We start from the raw sequence: 14929 nt of genomic DNA, 5'->3' as shown, positions 1-14929 counted from the left end.
AGGGGAAGGGAAGGGAAGGGAAGGGAGGGCAGGGGAAGGGAAGGGAAGGGAAGGAGGGAAGGAAATAAGAAAATGAATACTCTTTCCTACTCACAGCTGAGGTCACAAAAAAGTAAGAAAATCGAGCACAGACCAAAACCTTCAAAGAGGACAGAGCCCCTGAGTGGTGAGAGCCCTGTGGCCATGCAGACTGAGGGGAGAGAGGCCTCTGGTCTTGGCCACCAAGAGCCAATGTTGTTCTTAATGTCTGTCTCTCTTAAAAATTACATTGAGTCAACCTGTGCTTTCGTATAATAAAAGCATATTGGAATTGAGAACAAAAATTTACCGTGAAAAATTCTTTTTTTTTTTTTAAACTTGCAATGCTTGTCTTATTTTGTGTTTTATATTTTCAAAGTGAAAAGAAATAATATTGAGTATATTTCTTTTCTTTTTTTAATATTTGTTCTATGTTTCTACAAGCCTTCAAAATCTATGTTGCTCTAAAGATTTCAAAAGTATTGAGTAGGACCAGGCACGGTGGCTCACGCTGTAATGCCAGCACTTTGAAAGGCCTAGATGGGCAGACCACCTGAGGTCAGGAGTTCAAGACCAGCCTGGCCAATACGGCGGAACCCTGTTTCTGCTAAAAATACAAATATTAGCAAGATGTGGTAGTGTGCCCCTATAATCCCAGCTACTTCGAAGTCTGAGGCAAGAGAATCGCTTGAACCTGAGAGGCAAAGGTTGCGGTGAGCTGAGATCGTGCTGCTGCACTCCATCCAGCCTGGGTGACAGAGTGAGACTCTGTCTCAAAGAAAAAAAAAGGCATTGAGAGTACTTTTCACTGGGTAGCACCTTTAAAAAAAAAAAAAAAAAAAAAAACCATTCTTGGAGTTCTGTGGTCCACAGCATTTCCTTCTGTTTCAATGTATATGTGTTTTGATTGCTATTGTGATCTTTTAAATTTTCTGAAGCAAGCTGAGAGGCAGGCAGAAAGATTTGATGCCAAGAAAAAAAAAATCTTTCTTACATTATTCACCCCAAAGCTTCTCCAATCTAACCTAATACTACACCTTAAAACAAACATGAGGTGCATCTGAATGGGAAGGAAATTTATTTCTCTGCTTTTCTATCATACAAGTCATTTGCAAAACCTGCAAATTAAAGCCAGGCACAGTGGCTCACACCTGTAATCCCAGCACTTTGGGAGACCAAGGTGGGGGGATCACCTGAGTTCAGGAGTTTGAGATCAGCCTGGCCAACATGGTAAAATCCCATCTTTATTTAAAATACAAAAAATTAGGCCAGGTGTGGTGGCTCACACCTGTCATCCCAAAACCTTGGGAGGCTGAGGCAGGTAGATCACAAGGTCAGAAGTTTGAGACCAGCCTGGCCAATATGGTGAAACCTCATCTCTACTAAATATACAAAAGTGAGCTGGGTGTGGTGGCCCATGCCTGTAATTCCAGCTACTGAGGAGGTTAAGGCAGGAGAATCACTTGAACCCAGGGTGTGGAGGTTTCAGTGAGCCCAGATGGCACCATTGCACTCCAGCCTAGACAACAGAATGAGGCTCCCTCTAAAAAAGAAAATAAAAGAAAAGAAGAAAGGAACTGCAAATTAAAACATTACATATAGCGGAAAATTTCAAACACAGCTTGAAGTGCAGAGGCCAGGACGAGGTCTCTCTCTGTGCCACCACTCCCACAACAGCAATTAACATTCTGCCCTTCCTCTGCTCTCACTTCCTCTCTCCAGCTTTGCACGGGGATTTCACACAAATCCAACACATCATAGGACTTTGCCTGTAGACACCTGGGAACGTTGTCTAATCATTTGAAGGCTTCTGATTTCCCAACACAGAACCACCCAACCAAATTAACAATAATATCTTTTTATCACCTTGCTATACATTATTATCATCAACAATTTCCTGTTACCAATAACCAGTCTGTGACACACTGTCCATGATGATCTCAAAAATGTCCTTTTACAGCAAAACCTCATCTCTACAAAAACTACACAAAAATTAGCTGGGCATGTTGGCACATGCCTGTAGTCCCAGCTATTTGGGAGGCTGATGTGTGAGGATCGCTTGAGCTGGGGAGGTTGAGGCTGCAGTGAGCCATGACGGCACCACTGCACTCCAGCCTGAGTAACAGAGTGAGACTTGCTCTAAAATACATAAATACAATCAGCAGCCAATGGATTGGGACAAAATATTTGCAAATTATGTATCTGATAAGGGGCTAATATCCAAAACATATAAAGAATTCCTTCAAGTAAACAACAATAAAACACCCAATTTTAAAAAGGGCAAAAGAGGTGCATAGATATTTCCTTTTTTTTTTTTTAAACACATTGCTTCAGGCTGTGCACAGTGACTCATGCCTGTCATCCCAGCACTTTGGGAGGCTGGGGCAAGCAGATCGCTTGAGGTCAGGAGTTGGAGAACAGCCTGGCCAACATGGTGAAACCTTGTCTCTACTAAAAATACAAACATTAGCCAGGTGTGGTGGTGAGTGCCTGTAAATTTTAGCTACTTGTGGGGCTGAGGCAAGATAATCGCTTGAAATCAGGAGGCAGAGGTTACAGTGAACTGAGATTGCACTACTGCACTCCAGCCTGGGTGACAGAGTGAGACTGTCTCAAAAAAAAAATTAAAAATTAAAAATAAATTTCAAAAAAGCAAGGCATGGTGGCTCATGCCTATAATCCCAGCACTTTGGGAGGCTGAAGTGGGAGGATCACTTGAGCCCAGGAGCCTGGGCAACATAGTGAGACCCAAATATCTTTAAAAAAATAAATTAGCTGGGTGTAGTGGCTCACACCTATGGTCCCAGCAACCTGAGAGGCTGAGGTGGGAGGATTGCTTGAGCCCAGGTGGTCAAGGCTGCAGTGACCCACAATGGCACCACTGCACTCCAGCCCAACAGAGCAAGACCCTATCTTAAAAAGAAATAATTTAAAGGCCAGGTGAAGTGGCTCACGCCTGTAATCCAAGCACTTTGGAAAGCCAAGAAGGACAGATTGCCTGAGCTCAGGAGTTCAAGACCACCCTGGGCAACATAGCAAAACCCCGTCTCTACTAAAAATACAAAAAATTAGCTGGGCATGGTGGTGGGCCTGAGACCAGCCTGGCCAACATGGTGAAACCCCGTCTCTACTAAAAATACAAAAATCAGCTGGGCATGGTGGTGGGCCTGAGACCAGCCTGGCCAACATGGTGAAACCCCGTCTCTACTAAAAATACAAAAATCAGCTGGGCATGGTGGTGCATGCCTGTAATCCCCGCTACTCAGGAGGCTGAAGCAGGAGAATCACTTGAACCCAGGAGGTGGAGGTTACAGTGAGTTGAGATCATGCCACTGCATTCCCGCCTGGGTGACAGACTGACACTGTCTCAAAAATCCCAGCTACTCAGGAAGCTGAGGCAAGAGAATCACTTGAACCCAGGAAGTGGAGGTTGCAGTGAGCAGAGATTGTACCGTTGCACTCCAGCCTGGATGACAGAGTAAGACTCTGTCTCCAAAAAAAAGAGAAAGAAATTAAATTTAAAAAGGTAAAAATTAGCTCAGGATCCGCAATTTACAATGTGCTCCACATCGCTGTACATATTTATGTGAGTGTGCATCCAGAGGAAAATTCCAGCAAGTTTCAGAGATCTCAGAGGTTAGACACTGAGAGTGACCGTGATAACGGTCTAAGCAGCACCTGTGTGACACTTAGTCACCTCATGCCCTCCACTCAGCTCTGTCACATCAACAATCAGATCCAACCCTCATGGCGACTCCACAATACATGCTTGTCACTCTATTACAAAGAAGGAAGCAAAACTTAGGAAAACCAAGGACCTCGCCCAGGAACTCACAATCAAACCTAGTGGGCAGCCAGGCATGGGGGCTCACTCGGGCTTATGCCTGTCATCCCAGCACTTCAGGAGTTCGAATGCGGGCAGATTGCCTAAGGTCAGGAGTTTGAGACCAGCCTGGCCAATATGGTGAAACCCAGTCTCTACTAAAAATACAAAAATTAGCCATACATGGTGGTGCATGCCTGTAATCTCAGCTACTCGGGAGGCTGAGGCAGGAGAATTGCTTGACCCTGGGAGGTGGAGGTTGCAGTGAACCAAGATTGTACCATTGCACTTCAGACTGAGCAACAAGAGTGAAACTCCATCTCAAAAAATAAATAAATAATTTTTTAAAAACACAAAAATTAGGACGGTTGTCTATTAACTTGTTCAAAAAAGTAACAGGAGTTGTCAAGGCAGAGAAGAGAGTGTTTGCAAAAGAGGGAAAGTAGTTTGCTGCCTCTTTAAGACGGGGACCAAGAGAAAGAAGAGGAGAAAGAAAGGAGAGCTCCGGCTGGAGGAGGAGGGAACGCGCGTTTTTTTGGTTTTGTTTGTTTGTTTTTTGATTCTGATTCCAGTCTCTGCCTCTCTCGCTTTTTTGCCCCCAAATAGTTCCTCGCCTGATTCTCCTCGCGTAGCCCCGCGCTCCCGGCACCGCCGCCCGCCTCCCCTCCTCCGCCGTCCCCGCACGCGGGCCCCCCAAAGTCCCGGCCGGGCTGAGGAGGGTCGGCGGCCGCTGGCGGGTTGGCCCGGGCACGGCGCCCGCATGTACAGCGTGATGGAGACGGACCTGAAGCTGCCGGCCCGCAGCAGACTTCGGGGGGCGGCAGCGGCGGCGGGCGACAACCAGAAAAACGGCCCCGACCGCGTCAAGCGGCCAGTGAACGCCTTCATGGTGTGGTCCCGCGGGCAGCGGAGCAAGACGGCCCAGGAGAACCCCAAGATGCACAACTCGGGGGTCAGCCAGCGCCGGGGCGCCCAGTGGAAGCTGCTGTCCGAGGCGGAGAAGCGGCCGTTCACCGACGAGGCCAAGCGGCTGCGCGCTGCACGTGAAGGAGCACCCCGATTACAAGCACCGGCCCCGCGGAAAAACAAGATGCTCGTGAAGAAGGATAAGCACACGCTGCCCGGCGGGGTCGGGGTGGGCGCCAGCCTGGGCGCGGGCGTGAACCAGCGCAGGGACAGCTCCGCGCACATGAACTGCTGGAGCAACGGCAGCTGCAGCATGATGCAGGAGCAGCTGGGCTACCCGCGGCACCCGGGCCTCAATGCGCACGGCGGGGCGCATGCAGCCCATGCACCGCTACGACGTGAGCGCTGCAGTACAACTCCATGACCAGCTCGCAGACCTACAGAAACGGCTCGCCCACCTACAGCATGTCCTACTCGCAGCAGGGCACGCCGGGCATGGCTCTGGGCTCCATGGGCTCGGTGGTGAAGTCGAAGGCGAGCTCCAGCCCGCCCGTGGTGACCTCTTCCTCACCCTCCAGGGCGCCCTGCCAGGCCGGGGACCTCTGGGACATGATCAGCATGTACCTCCCGGGTGCGGAGGTGCCGGAGCCCGCCCAGCAAACTGCACATGGCCCAGCACTACCAGAGCGTCCCGGTGCCCGGCACGGCGATCAACGAACGGCACACTGCCGCTCTCGCACATGTGAGGCCGGACCGCGAACTGGACCGGGGAGGCGTTCTTCCACAAGAGCGAGGGGCATCAGTGGGAGGGGTGCAAAGAGGAGAGTTGGAAACAGCGTGGAGAAAGCCCGGTATGCTCGAAAAGAAAAAGGAGAAAAAAAAAAAAAAAATAGGAGAAGAATCTCATCAGCCACAGCAAATGACAGCTGCGAAAGAGAACACCGATCCCATCCACACTCACGCAAAAACTGCGATGCCGACAAGAAAACTTTTATGAGATAGATCCTGGACTTCTTTTTGGGGACTTATTTTTGTACAGAGAAAACCGGGGGGGAGGGGTGGGGAGGGCGGGGGAATGGACCTTGTATAGATCTGGAGGAAGGAAAGCTACGAAAAACTTTTTAAAAGTTCTAGTGGTACGGTAGGAGCTTTGCAGGAAGTTTGCAAAAGTCTTTACCAATAATATTTAGAGCTCGTCTCCGATTGACGAAAAAAAAGCTTTAATATTTGCAAGCAACTTTTGTACAGTATTTATCGAGATAAACATGGCAATCAAAATGTCCATTGTTTATAAGCTGAGAATTTGCCAATATGTTTCAAGGAGAGGCTTCTTGTTGAATTTTGATTCTGCAGCTGAAATTTAGGACAGTTGCAAACGTGGAGAGAAGAAAATTATTAAAATTTGGACACTTTAATTAAAAATTGTACAAAATGAAAAAAATTAGAATAAGTACTGGCAAACCATCTCTGTGGCCTTGTTTAAAAGGGCAAAAATTTTAGATTGTACCAAATTTTATAACTTACTGTTAAAAGCAAAAACGGTCATGGAGGTTGACATCGCTGGTAATTTAATAATAGCTTTTGCCCAATCCCAACTTTCCATTTTGTTCACATAAAAAGGAAAACATGAAATTACTGTGTTTGAAATATTTTCTTATGGTTTGTAATATCTCTGTAAATTTATTGTGATATTTTAAGGTTTTTCCCCTTTATTTTTCATAGTTGTATTTTAAAAGATTCAGCTCTGTATTATTTGAATCAGTCTGCCGAGAATCCATGTATATATTTGAACTAATACCATCCTTATAACAGGTACATTTTCAACTTAAGTTTTTACTCCATTATGCACAGTTTGAGATAAATAGATGTTTGAAATATGGACACAGAAAAAAAGAACACAAAAATTAGCCGGGTGTGGTGGTGCACGCCTGTAGTTCCATCTACCTGGGAGGCTGAGGCAGGAGAATCACTTGAACCCAGGAGGCAGAGGCTGCAGTGATCTGAGATTGTCCCGCTACACTCCAGCCTTGGTGACAGAGTGAGACTCTGTCTAAAAAAAAAAAGAAAAGAAAGAAACCAAGCAGGCGGCCCAGTGCAGGGGCTCACACCTGCAATCCCAGCACTTTGAAAGGCTGAGGTCGGAGAATCACTTGAGTCCAGGAGTTTCAGACCAGCCTGGGCAACATAGTGAGATCCCATCTCTACTAAAAATAAAAAAAAATTAGGCCAGGTATGGTGTCTCACACCTGTAATCCCAGCACTTTGGGAGGCTGAGGTCAGAGACTCACTTGAGTCCAAGAGTTTCAGACAAGCCTGGGCAACATAGTGAGATCCCATCTCTACTTAAAAAAAAAAAAAAAAATAGCCAGGTGTAGTGGTATGCACCTGTAGTTCTAGCTACTCAGGAGGTTGAGGTAAGAGGATTGCTTGAGCCCAAGAGGTCCAGGCTGCAGTGAGCCATGATCACAACCCTGCACTCCAGCCTGGGTGACAGAGCAAGAACTTGTCTCAAAAAAAAAAGAAAAAAGTGTGCAAATATAGACCCCAATTCTGCTTTCATCTCCTGCCCTGATGAGCGGTTCCCACCTGCCCCACATGGTTAACAGCGGTTAATTCTGGGGAATGAAATTTGAGGATAAAGATTTCCCTATTCTCACCCCAGTGGTATGAGACTTCATTACAAGTGTATTCTCAGTGAAAATCAGTTCTTGAAAAGGTGAAAACAAATCGTACTCTTTTTATGCATAAAGCCCAGAAAAAAGAACATAAACAGACACACAGCATATCTGTGGTATTGAAAGTTCAGAGGTATAGGCCTGGCACAGTGGCTCACACCTGTAATCCTAGCACTTTGGGAGGCTGAGGTGGGAAGATCACTTGAGGCCAGGAGTTCGAGACTAGCCTGGACAACACAGCAAGACCCAGTCTCTAGAAAGAATAAAAATTAAACAATTATCCAGGCATGGCAGTGTGCACCTGTAGCCCAGCTTTGGTGGCTGAGGCGGGAGAATTGCTTGAGCCTGGGAGTTGGAAGCCGCAGTGAGCTGAGATGGCGCTACTGCACTTCAGCTTGAATGACAGAGCAAAAAGATCCTGTCTCTACGATAAAAACAAACAGAAACTCCATTATATAATAATGCTACCTGAGGCCAGGTGCAGTGGCTCATGCCTGTAATCCTAGCACTTTGGGAGGCTGAGGCAGGCTGTCTCCTAAAGGCAGAAGTTCAAGACCAGCCTGGCCAACATGGTAAAACCCCATATCTACTAAAAATACAAAAATTAGCTGGGCGTGGTGTTGGTTAAAAATACCTTTTTAGTAGACAGGGTCTCACCACATGCAGCCTGGTCTTGAACTCCTGAGCTCAGGTGATTCTCCTGCCTTGGCCTCCCAAAGTGCCAGCATTACAGGCATGAGCCACCGCACCCGGCCTAAACCCTGGTTTTTATGCACCTGCTTGGATGTTGCCTTTAGGCTGTGTCTGAACTCCTGTGTCACAAACCAAAGCTGGGCTGTGGCAGCCTCCCCAGTAGCTGGGATTACAGGCGCCATCACCATGCTTGGCTGATTTTTTGTATTTTAAGTAGAGATGGGGTTTTACTATGTTGGCCAGGCTAGTCTTGAATTCCTGAGCTCAGGTCATCTGCCCGCCTCAGCCTCCCAAAGTGCTGGGATTACAGGCGTGAGCCACCGTGCCTAGCTGCTATCCTAGCATTCTTATGGTAGCAGTTTTGAGGTAGTGGTCCCCCCAGAGAGGGTCTTGGGGACCGGCCCCTGAGTGTCCCTGGACCACACTTTGAGAACTCCACTACACAGGTATTCTCTCCTCTTGACAGAAGAGAAAATGAGACCCCAGGCAGTAATAAATCTGCCCGAGTCTGCAAAGGTGAAAGTACAGCTGAAGTATGATACAAAAGAGATACATAAACCAGGCGTGGTGGTGCGTGCCTGTGCTCCCGGCTGCTTGGGAGGCTGAGGCGGGAGGACTGCTTGAGTCCAGAAGTTTCATGCTGCAGTGAGCTATGATCACGCCACTGCACTCCAGCCTGGGTGACAAAGAGAGACCCCTGCCATCTCCAAAAGAAAATAATTACTTAATTAAAAAATAGAACCAGGCAAGGTTTGCTTGACTCCAAAGCTGTGTTCTTTTCATCCGTTCTAGTTCCATCTAGAGGGCCCGGGGTACATCTGACTCCTGTCATCATTTTTTTAGGTGCAAGAAATGGAAACTGATCTAACTTCCAGCTCACATCAAGCTGGAAAAAGTCCAGTTTCTAGAAGCATCTCTGGAAATGGAAAGTGTAAGTTTCTAGCACACAGTTCCACCAAGGGCTGATGATGAAGAGGGAGAAGAGGGGAAGCGGGTGCCCCGCGCTCAGCTGGAAAAAGCCAGTGTCACCAGTCTCTGCCATTTGCTTGTGGGATGGGTGCCCAGGGTTGGGGCAGAAAGGGGATATGTGCTTCTCCTGTTGTCCCTAAAATCCATGGGGCACAACTAGGTAAACCCCAGAGTGGGTAACTCCTCAAATCAGCTCAACTGCTATCTGACCGCCCTGGAGTTACCAGGGAGTGTGTTTCCCTCGCCATGTGGACTCGCTCCTGCCATGGCAGGGCTGAAGCTGACTGCACATACACTGCAATATACATGTCCGGCTCCCCTCCTCTATGACGAGCTCCCCAGGGACAAGACTGGACATATTTTTTGTTTGTTTGTTTGTTTCCTGTCCCCATTGCTTGACAGCAGGAAAAGAGAGGCATCTGCAGAAACTGTAACAGAACAATGCAGTCCCCCATGTGAGATTTTTATTGAGAAAAAGAAAGGCAGTGAAGGCCAGGCATAGTGGCTCATGCCTGTAATCCCAAGCACGCTGGGACGCTGGGACAGGAGGATCACTTGAGCCAGGAGTTTGAGACCAGCCTGAGCAACATAGCAAGATCCCATCTCTACAAAAAATAAAAAAGAAAATTAGCCAGGTGTGGTGGTGTGAGCCTGTAGACCCAGCTACCCAGGAGGCTGACACAGGAGGCTCACTTAGAGGCTGAGGTTGCAGTGAGTTATGATTGCATCACTGTAATCCAGCCTGGGCCACTGAGCAAGGTCCTGTCTCAGAAACAAGAAAAGAAGAGGAGAAAAGAAGGGAGGAAAGGGAAGGGGAGGGAAGGGGAAGGAAAGGGAGGGGAGGGGAGGGGAGGGGAGGGGAGGGGAGGGGCGGGGAGGAGAAGAGAAGGCAGTGGAATCCCAGATGATCCTTAGGGCTCCTTTCAGAGTCTGCAAGCAGCACTTTGGAGGCACCCTAGGGAAGAAAGTCTGCTAGGTTCTGGAAAAGAAGCATGAGGAGCTGGGCGCCGTGCCTCACACCTGTAATCCCAGCACTTTGGGAGGCTGAGGTGGGCAGATCACCTGAGGTCAGCAGTTGGAGGCCAGCCTGGCCCATATGGTGCAACCCTGTCTCTACTAAAAATACAAAAATTAGCTGGGCCTGGTGGTAGGCACCTGTAATCCCAGCTACTCGGGAAACAGAAGGGAGAATCGCTTGAACTCGAGAGATGGAGGTTGTAGTGAGTTGAGACAGTGCCACTGCGCTCCAGCCTGGGCGACAGAGCGAGACTGTCTCAAACAGCAACAGCAGAGAAAGAAGCCCTCGGGACTGGGCTTCGGACTGCCTCCTCTGCAGGCCCCGGCTCCCCTCTACCCACCCCTGCATGCTTTCAGACAAATACAGCCCTTCTTTCAGGGCAGCAGCGAGAAGCTGCCTGCAGACAGGAATGGGCTGTGCAGGAGCAGGAGGTGCTGTGGTCTCTCCCGATCCTGTGGGGAAATGCTGCCGATCTGCAGCCTCGCACAGACGGATGAAGGAACAGACAGGTGGATGGACAGATGGACAGGCAGCAGGAATCCTGGGCCGGGACCCAGAGCACGAGCCACTGTGCAATCATCACAGCAGGTGCTACCTTCCATGGTGTTCTAGGAATCTAAGTCAGTCTCATACGCTGGATGGAAAGCCAGAAGCAGATGCCAATCTCGGGCTGGGCAGAAGGCCATGCAATCCTGCACACCACCACCCTTCCTTTGCCTTCAATCAGAATTGCCTTTTATAGGCATGTTGATGGTTAACAGCTGGATGGTGGGGTCAAAGGACGAGAGGGGGAAGCACCAGAAACACCAGGCGCAGGAGGACAGATGAGGGCTGGGTTCAAAACCCGGGGCTTTGGGGCCGGTGCTCAGTTCAGGGAAGTGGAGAGACGGGAGGGGCCGGGGGCTTTGCAAAGGTGGAAGGGGAGCCTGCTCGGGCAGGTATCGTGGAAAGCGCTTCCATAAGGAGCGTATGCGGCTCACTCTGCTCCACGAGGGAGGATGCACTGTCCACCCTGCTCTTTCTCTCTCCTTTCTTCATTCCTTCCTTTCTTTCTGTTTCTCTCTTTCTTTCTCTTTCTTTTTTCTTTCTTTCCATTCTTTCTTTTCTTCCTTCTTTCTCTGCCCAGTCTTTTCTTCTTTCTTTTTCCTTTCTTTCTCTGCCCACCCATTTCTCACTTTTTCTTTTTTCTTCCTTCTTTCTTCCTTCCTCTCTTTCATTCTTTGTCTTTTTCTTTCTTCTCTTTCTGTCTCTTTCTTCCTTCCTTCCTTTCTCATTTTTCTTTCCCTCCCTCCCTCCTTTCTTCTTTCCTTTCTCTCTCTCTCTTTCTTTTTTTTTTAGACAGAGTTTTGCTCTCTCTACCCAGGTTGGAGCACAGTGGCACAATTTCAGCTCACTGAAACCTCCACCTCCCTGGTTCAAGTGATTCTCCTGCCTCAGCCTCCCAAGTAGCTGGGATTACACTTGCATGCGCCACCATGTCTGGCTAATTTTTGTATTTTTAGTAGAGATGGGGTTTCACCATGTTGGCTAGGCTGGCCTCCAACTGCTGACCTCAGGTAGTCTGCTGCCTCAGCCTCCCAAAGTGCTAGGATGACAGGTGTGAACCACAGCACCTGGTCTCTTTCTTTCTTTTAAGAGACAAGGTCTTGCTCTGTTGCCCAGGCTGGAGTGCAGTGGTGCCATTATAGTTCACTACAGTCTTGATCTCCTGGATTTGTGCAATCCTCCCACCTCAGCCTCCCAAGTAGCTGGGATGACAGATACCCCCAGCCATATATATTTTTTTATTTTTGCAAAGACGATAGGGATCAGGGACTCACTGTGTTGCCCAGGTTGCTCTCAACCTCCTGGACTCAAGCAATCCGTTCACCTCAGCCTCCCAAAGTGTTGGGATTACAAGCATGAGACACTGTGCCAGGCTGCCCACCTTTTTATTCATCATGATTAATTATTATTACTATTTTGGGAAAGTATCTGGCTCTGTAACCCAGGCTGGAGTGCAGTGGCACAATCACAGATCAGTGCAGCCTCCAGTTCCCGGGCTCCAGCAATCCTTCTGCCTCAGCCTCCTGAGTATCTGGGAACATAGGCATATGCCTGGCTAATTGTCTTTTTTTTTTTGAGATAGAGTCTTGCCCTGTCACCCAGGCTGGAGTGTAATGGCAGAATCTTGACTTACCACAACATCCGCCTCCCAGGTTCAACTGATTCGCCTGCCTCAGCCTCTCGAGTAGCTGGGATTATAGGCGCCCACCACCATGCCCAGCTAATCTTTTGTATCTTTGGTAGAGATGAGGTTTCACCATGTTGGCCAGGTTGGTCTCGAACTCCTGACCTCATGATCCACCTGCCTAGGCCTCCAAAGTGCTGGAATTACAGGCATGAGTCACCACATCTGGCTAATTTGTTGTTGTTGTTTTTTTTTAATCTGTAGAGACGAAGTCTTGCCTTGTTGCCCAGGCTGGTCTTGAACTCCTGGGTTCAAGTGATCCTCCTGTCTCAGCCTCCCAAAGTGCTGGGATCACAGGCCTGAGCCACTACGACTGACTGTCCACCCTCTTATTATTTTATTTTATCCAGCTGATTTTGTATTTTTAGTAGAGATGGGGTTTCTCCACATTGGTCAGGCTGGTCTCAAACTCCTGACCTCAAGTGATCCTCCTGCCTTGGCCTCCCAAAGTTCTGGGATTACAGGTGTGAGCCACCTCCCCCAGCCCTTTTCTTATTTTTAGAGGCGGGTTAACTTCTTTGCCCAGTGTCCTGTGGCACGTGGCAGAGCCGGGGTCCACAGCGAGTCTCCTAGCTCTAAAGCCTGTTCTTTCTGTTCCACCAGCTGGAGAGAGGGAGCTGATGCCAGAATGAAGGGGAAACCCTGGAGCTTATGGCACGGTGGGACCACCATCAGGTGGGACCACCATGACTCTCTGGGGCTGAAAATTCCAAACAGAGCAGCCCAAGGAAACCTGCTATCCCCTAGGGTTCAGAAATGTAAATCAGGGCTGTGTATTCACAGCCTGGACTGGACACTGACCAAAAATCTGCAGGGCTCCCCCTTGTGGGATGGAGGCTAAATTTGGGAGACCAACCTTCTAGAGAATGCACGGACCAGGGCAGCCCCTACAGCCACGAGGATCATCTCGGCTTATTTTTATTCACCATTCGTAGGTTTCCCAGTTTTTTGTAGTGTATTCAAGCTGGAAAGGATTTCAGAGTTTGTGTCACCTAGATTTATTTTACAGAGGAACTAAGCCTTTAAGGAAGAGGTGCCTGTTTTGACACACTGTCAGTTTTCTTAGCCAGGTGCAGTGTAATTTGCCTGTATTCCAGCACTTTGGGAGGCAAAGGCAGGAGGATCACTTGAGGCCAGGAGTTTGAGACCAGCCTGGGCAACATAGCAAGACCCCATCACTACAAAAAAAATAAATAAATAAATTAGCTCAATGTGGTGGCATTATGCCTGTCATCCCAGCTACTCTGGAGGCTGAAGCAGGAGGACTGCTTGAGCCAGAAGGTCGAGGCTGCAGGCTATGATTGCACCACTGCACTCCAACCTGGGCAACAGAGCAAGACCCTGCCTCAAAAAAAAAAAAAAAAAAAAAAAAAAAGAGGCCAGGCACCGTGGCTCGTGCCTATAATCTCAGTACCTTGGGCAGCTGAGGTGGACAGGTCATGAGGTCAGGAGTTCAAGGCCAGCCTGGTCAACATGGTAAAACCCCATCTCTACTAAAAATATAAAAATTAGCCCAACGTGGTGGCTAACGCCTATAGTCCCAGCTACTTGGGAGCCTAAGGTGGGAGAATCGCTTGAGGTTACAGTGAGCCGAGATCACACCACTGCACTCCAGCCTGAGCAACAGTGAAATTCTGTCAAAACCAAAATGAAAAAGGAATGAATGAATGATAGAATGAAAGGAAGGAAGGAAGGAAGGGAGGGAGGGAGGGAGAGAAGGACGGAAGGAGGGAGGAAAGGGGAGGGGGAGGGGAGAGGGGGGATGCAGAGAGGGAAGGGAGAGAGGAGGAAAGGAGGGAGGGAAAAGAGAAAGCTTTCTGCCCTAGAGCGTGATTTTCTCACCACCCCGAGTTCAAGAGCGAAGTGTGGTTTGTGTGAATGCTTTTCCCAGACGGAGATACAGGGCAATGGTGAGAAGGAAAAATCCAGGTGTGGTTTCTTCTCTCTTAGAAGTTTTAGGTCCAAGAAACCAACTGAAATCCTGGATGAATGGATTCTGTCATTAGAGTCCAAGCCCTTTTGGCCGTCAGTCCAAGTGGCTTGTGGCTGCTGTAACAAGTCACACAGATCTGGTGGCTTAAAACAGTGGCAATGATTCTCTGTGGTCCTGGAGATCAGAAAGCAAGGTGTGGGTGGGGCTGTGCTCCCTCTGGAGGCTCCAGGGGAGGATTTCTCCTGCTGCCTCCAGCTTCTGGGGTTCCCGGAATCCCCTGGCTTGAGCCCACATGGCTCCAGTCTCGGCCTCCATCTCCCCATGCCTTTCCCCATTTGTCAAATCTCGCCTTTTATTTTTTGAGGCGTAGTTTCACTCTGGTTGCCAGGCTGAAGTGCAATGGCACGATCTTGGCTCACCACAACCTCTGCCTCCCAGGTTCAAGCAATTCTCATGCCTCAGCTTCCCAAGTAGCTGGTGTTACAGCTATGTGCCACCACACCTGACTAATTTTTATATTTTTCGTAGAGATGGAGTTTCACCTTGTTGGCCAGGCTGGTCTCGAACTCCTGACCCTGTGATCCACCTGCCATGGCTTTCCAAAGTGTTGGGATTACAAGTGTGAACCACCACGACCGGCCTTTTTCTTTCTTTTTTTTTTTTT

General features: G+C 48.7%; 1 long non-coding RNA gene and 1 pseudogene across 1 annotated transcript in view; both read left to right on the top strand.

Annotated features, from left to right (window-relative positions):
- LOC119470486 overlaps positions 1-3834 on the top strand; it is a 21296-nt gene extending 17462 nt beyond the window's left edge. The window contains exon 3 of the long non-coding RNA XR_005199400.1: positions 3824-3834. This is a non-coding gene — a long non-coding RNA (uncharacterized LOC119470486). The remainder of the gene's footprint in view (positions 1-3823) is intronic.
- Positions 3835-4601: 767 nt separating this feature from the next.
- Positions 4602-5493, top strand: LOC108301103 (annotated as a pseudogene).
- The last annotated feature ends 9436 nt before the right edge of the window (positions 5494-14929 follow it).

Source organism: Cebus imitator, unplaced genomic scaffold (assembly GCF_001604975.1).
Source record: "Cebus imitator isolate Cc_AM_T3 unplaced genomic scaffold, Cebus_imitator-1.0 Scaffold32, whole genome shotgun sequence".
Classification (NCBI taxonomy): Eukaryota; Metazoa; Chordata; class Mammalia; order Primates; family Cebidae; genus Cebus; species Cebus imitator.
Note: the sequence above shows the minus strand (reverse complement) of the source record. Positions and strands in the feature narration are given on the sequence as shown.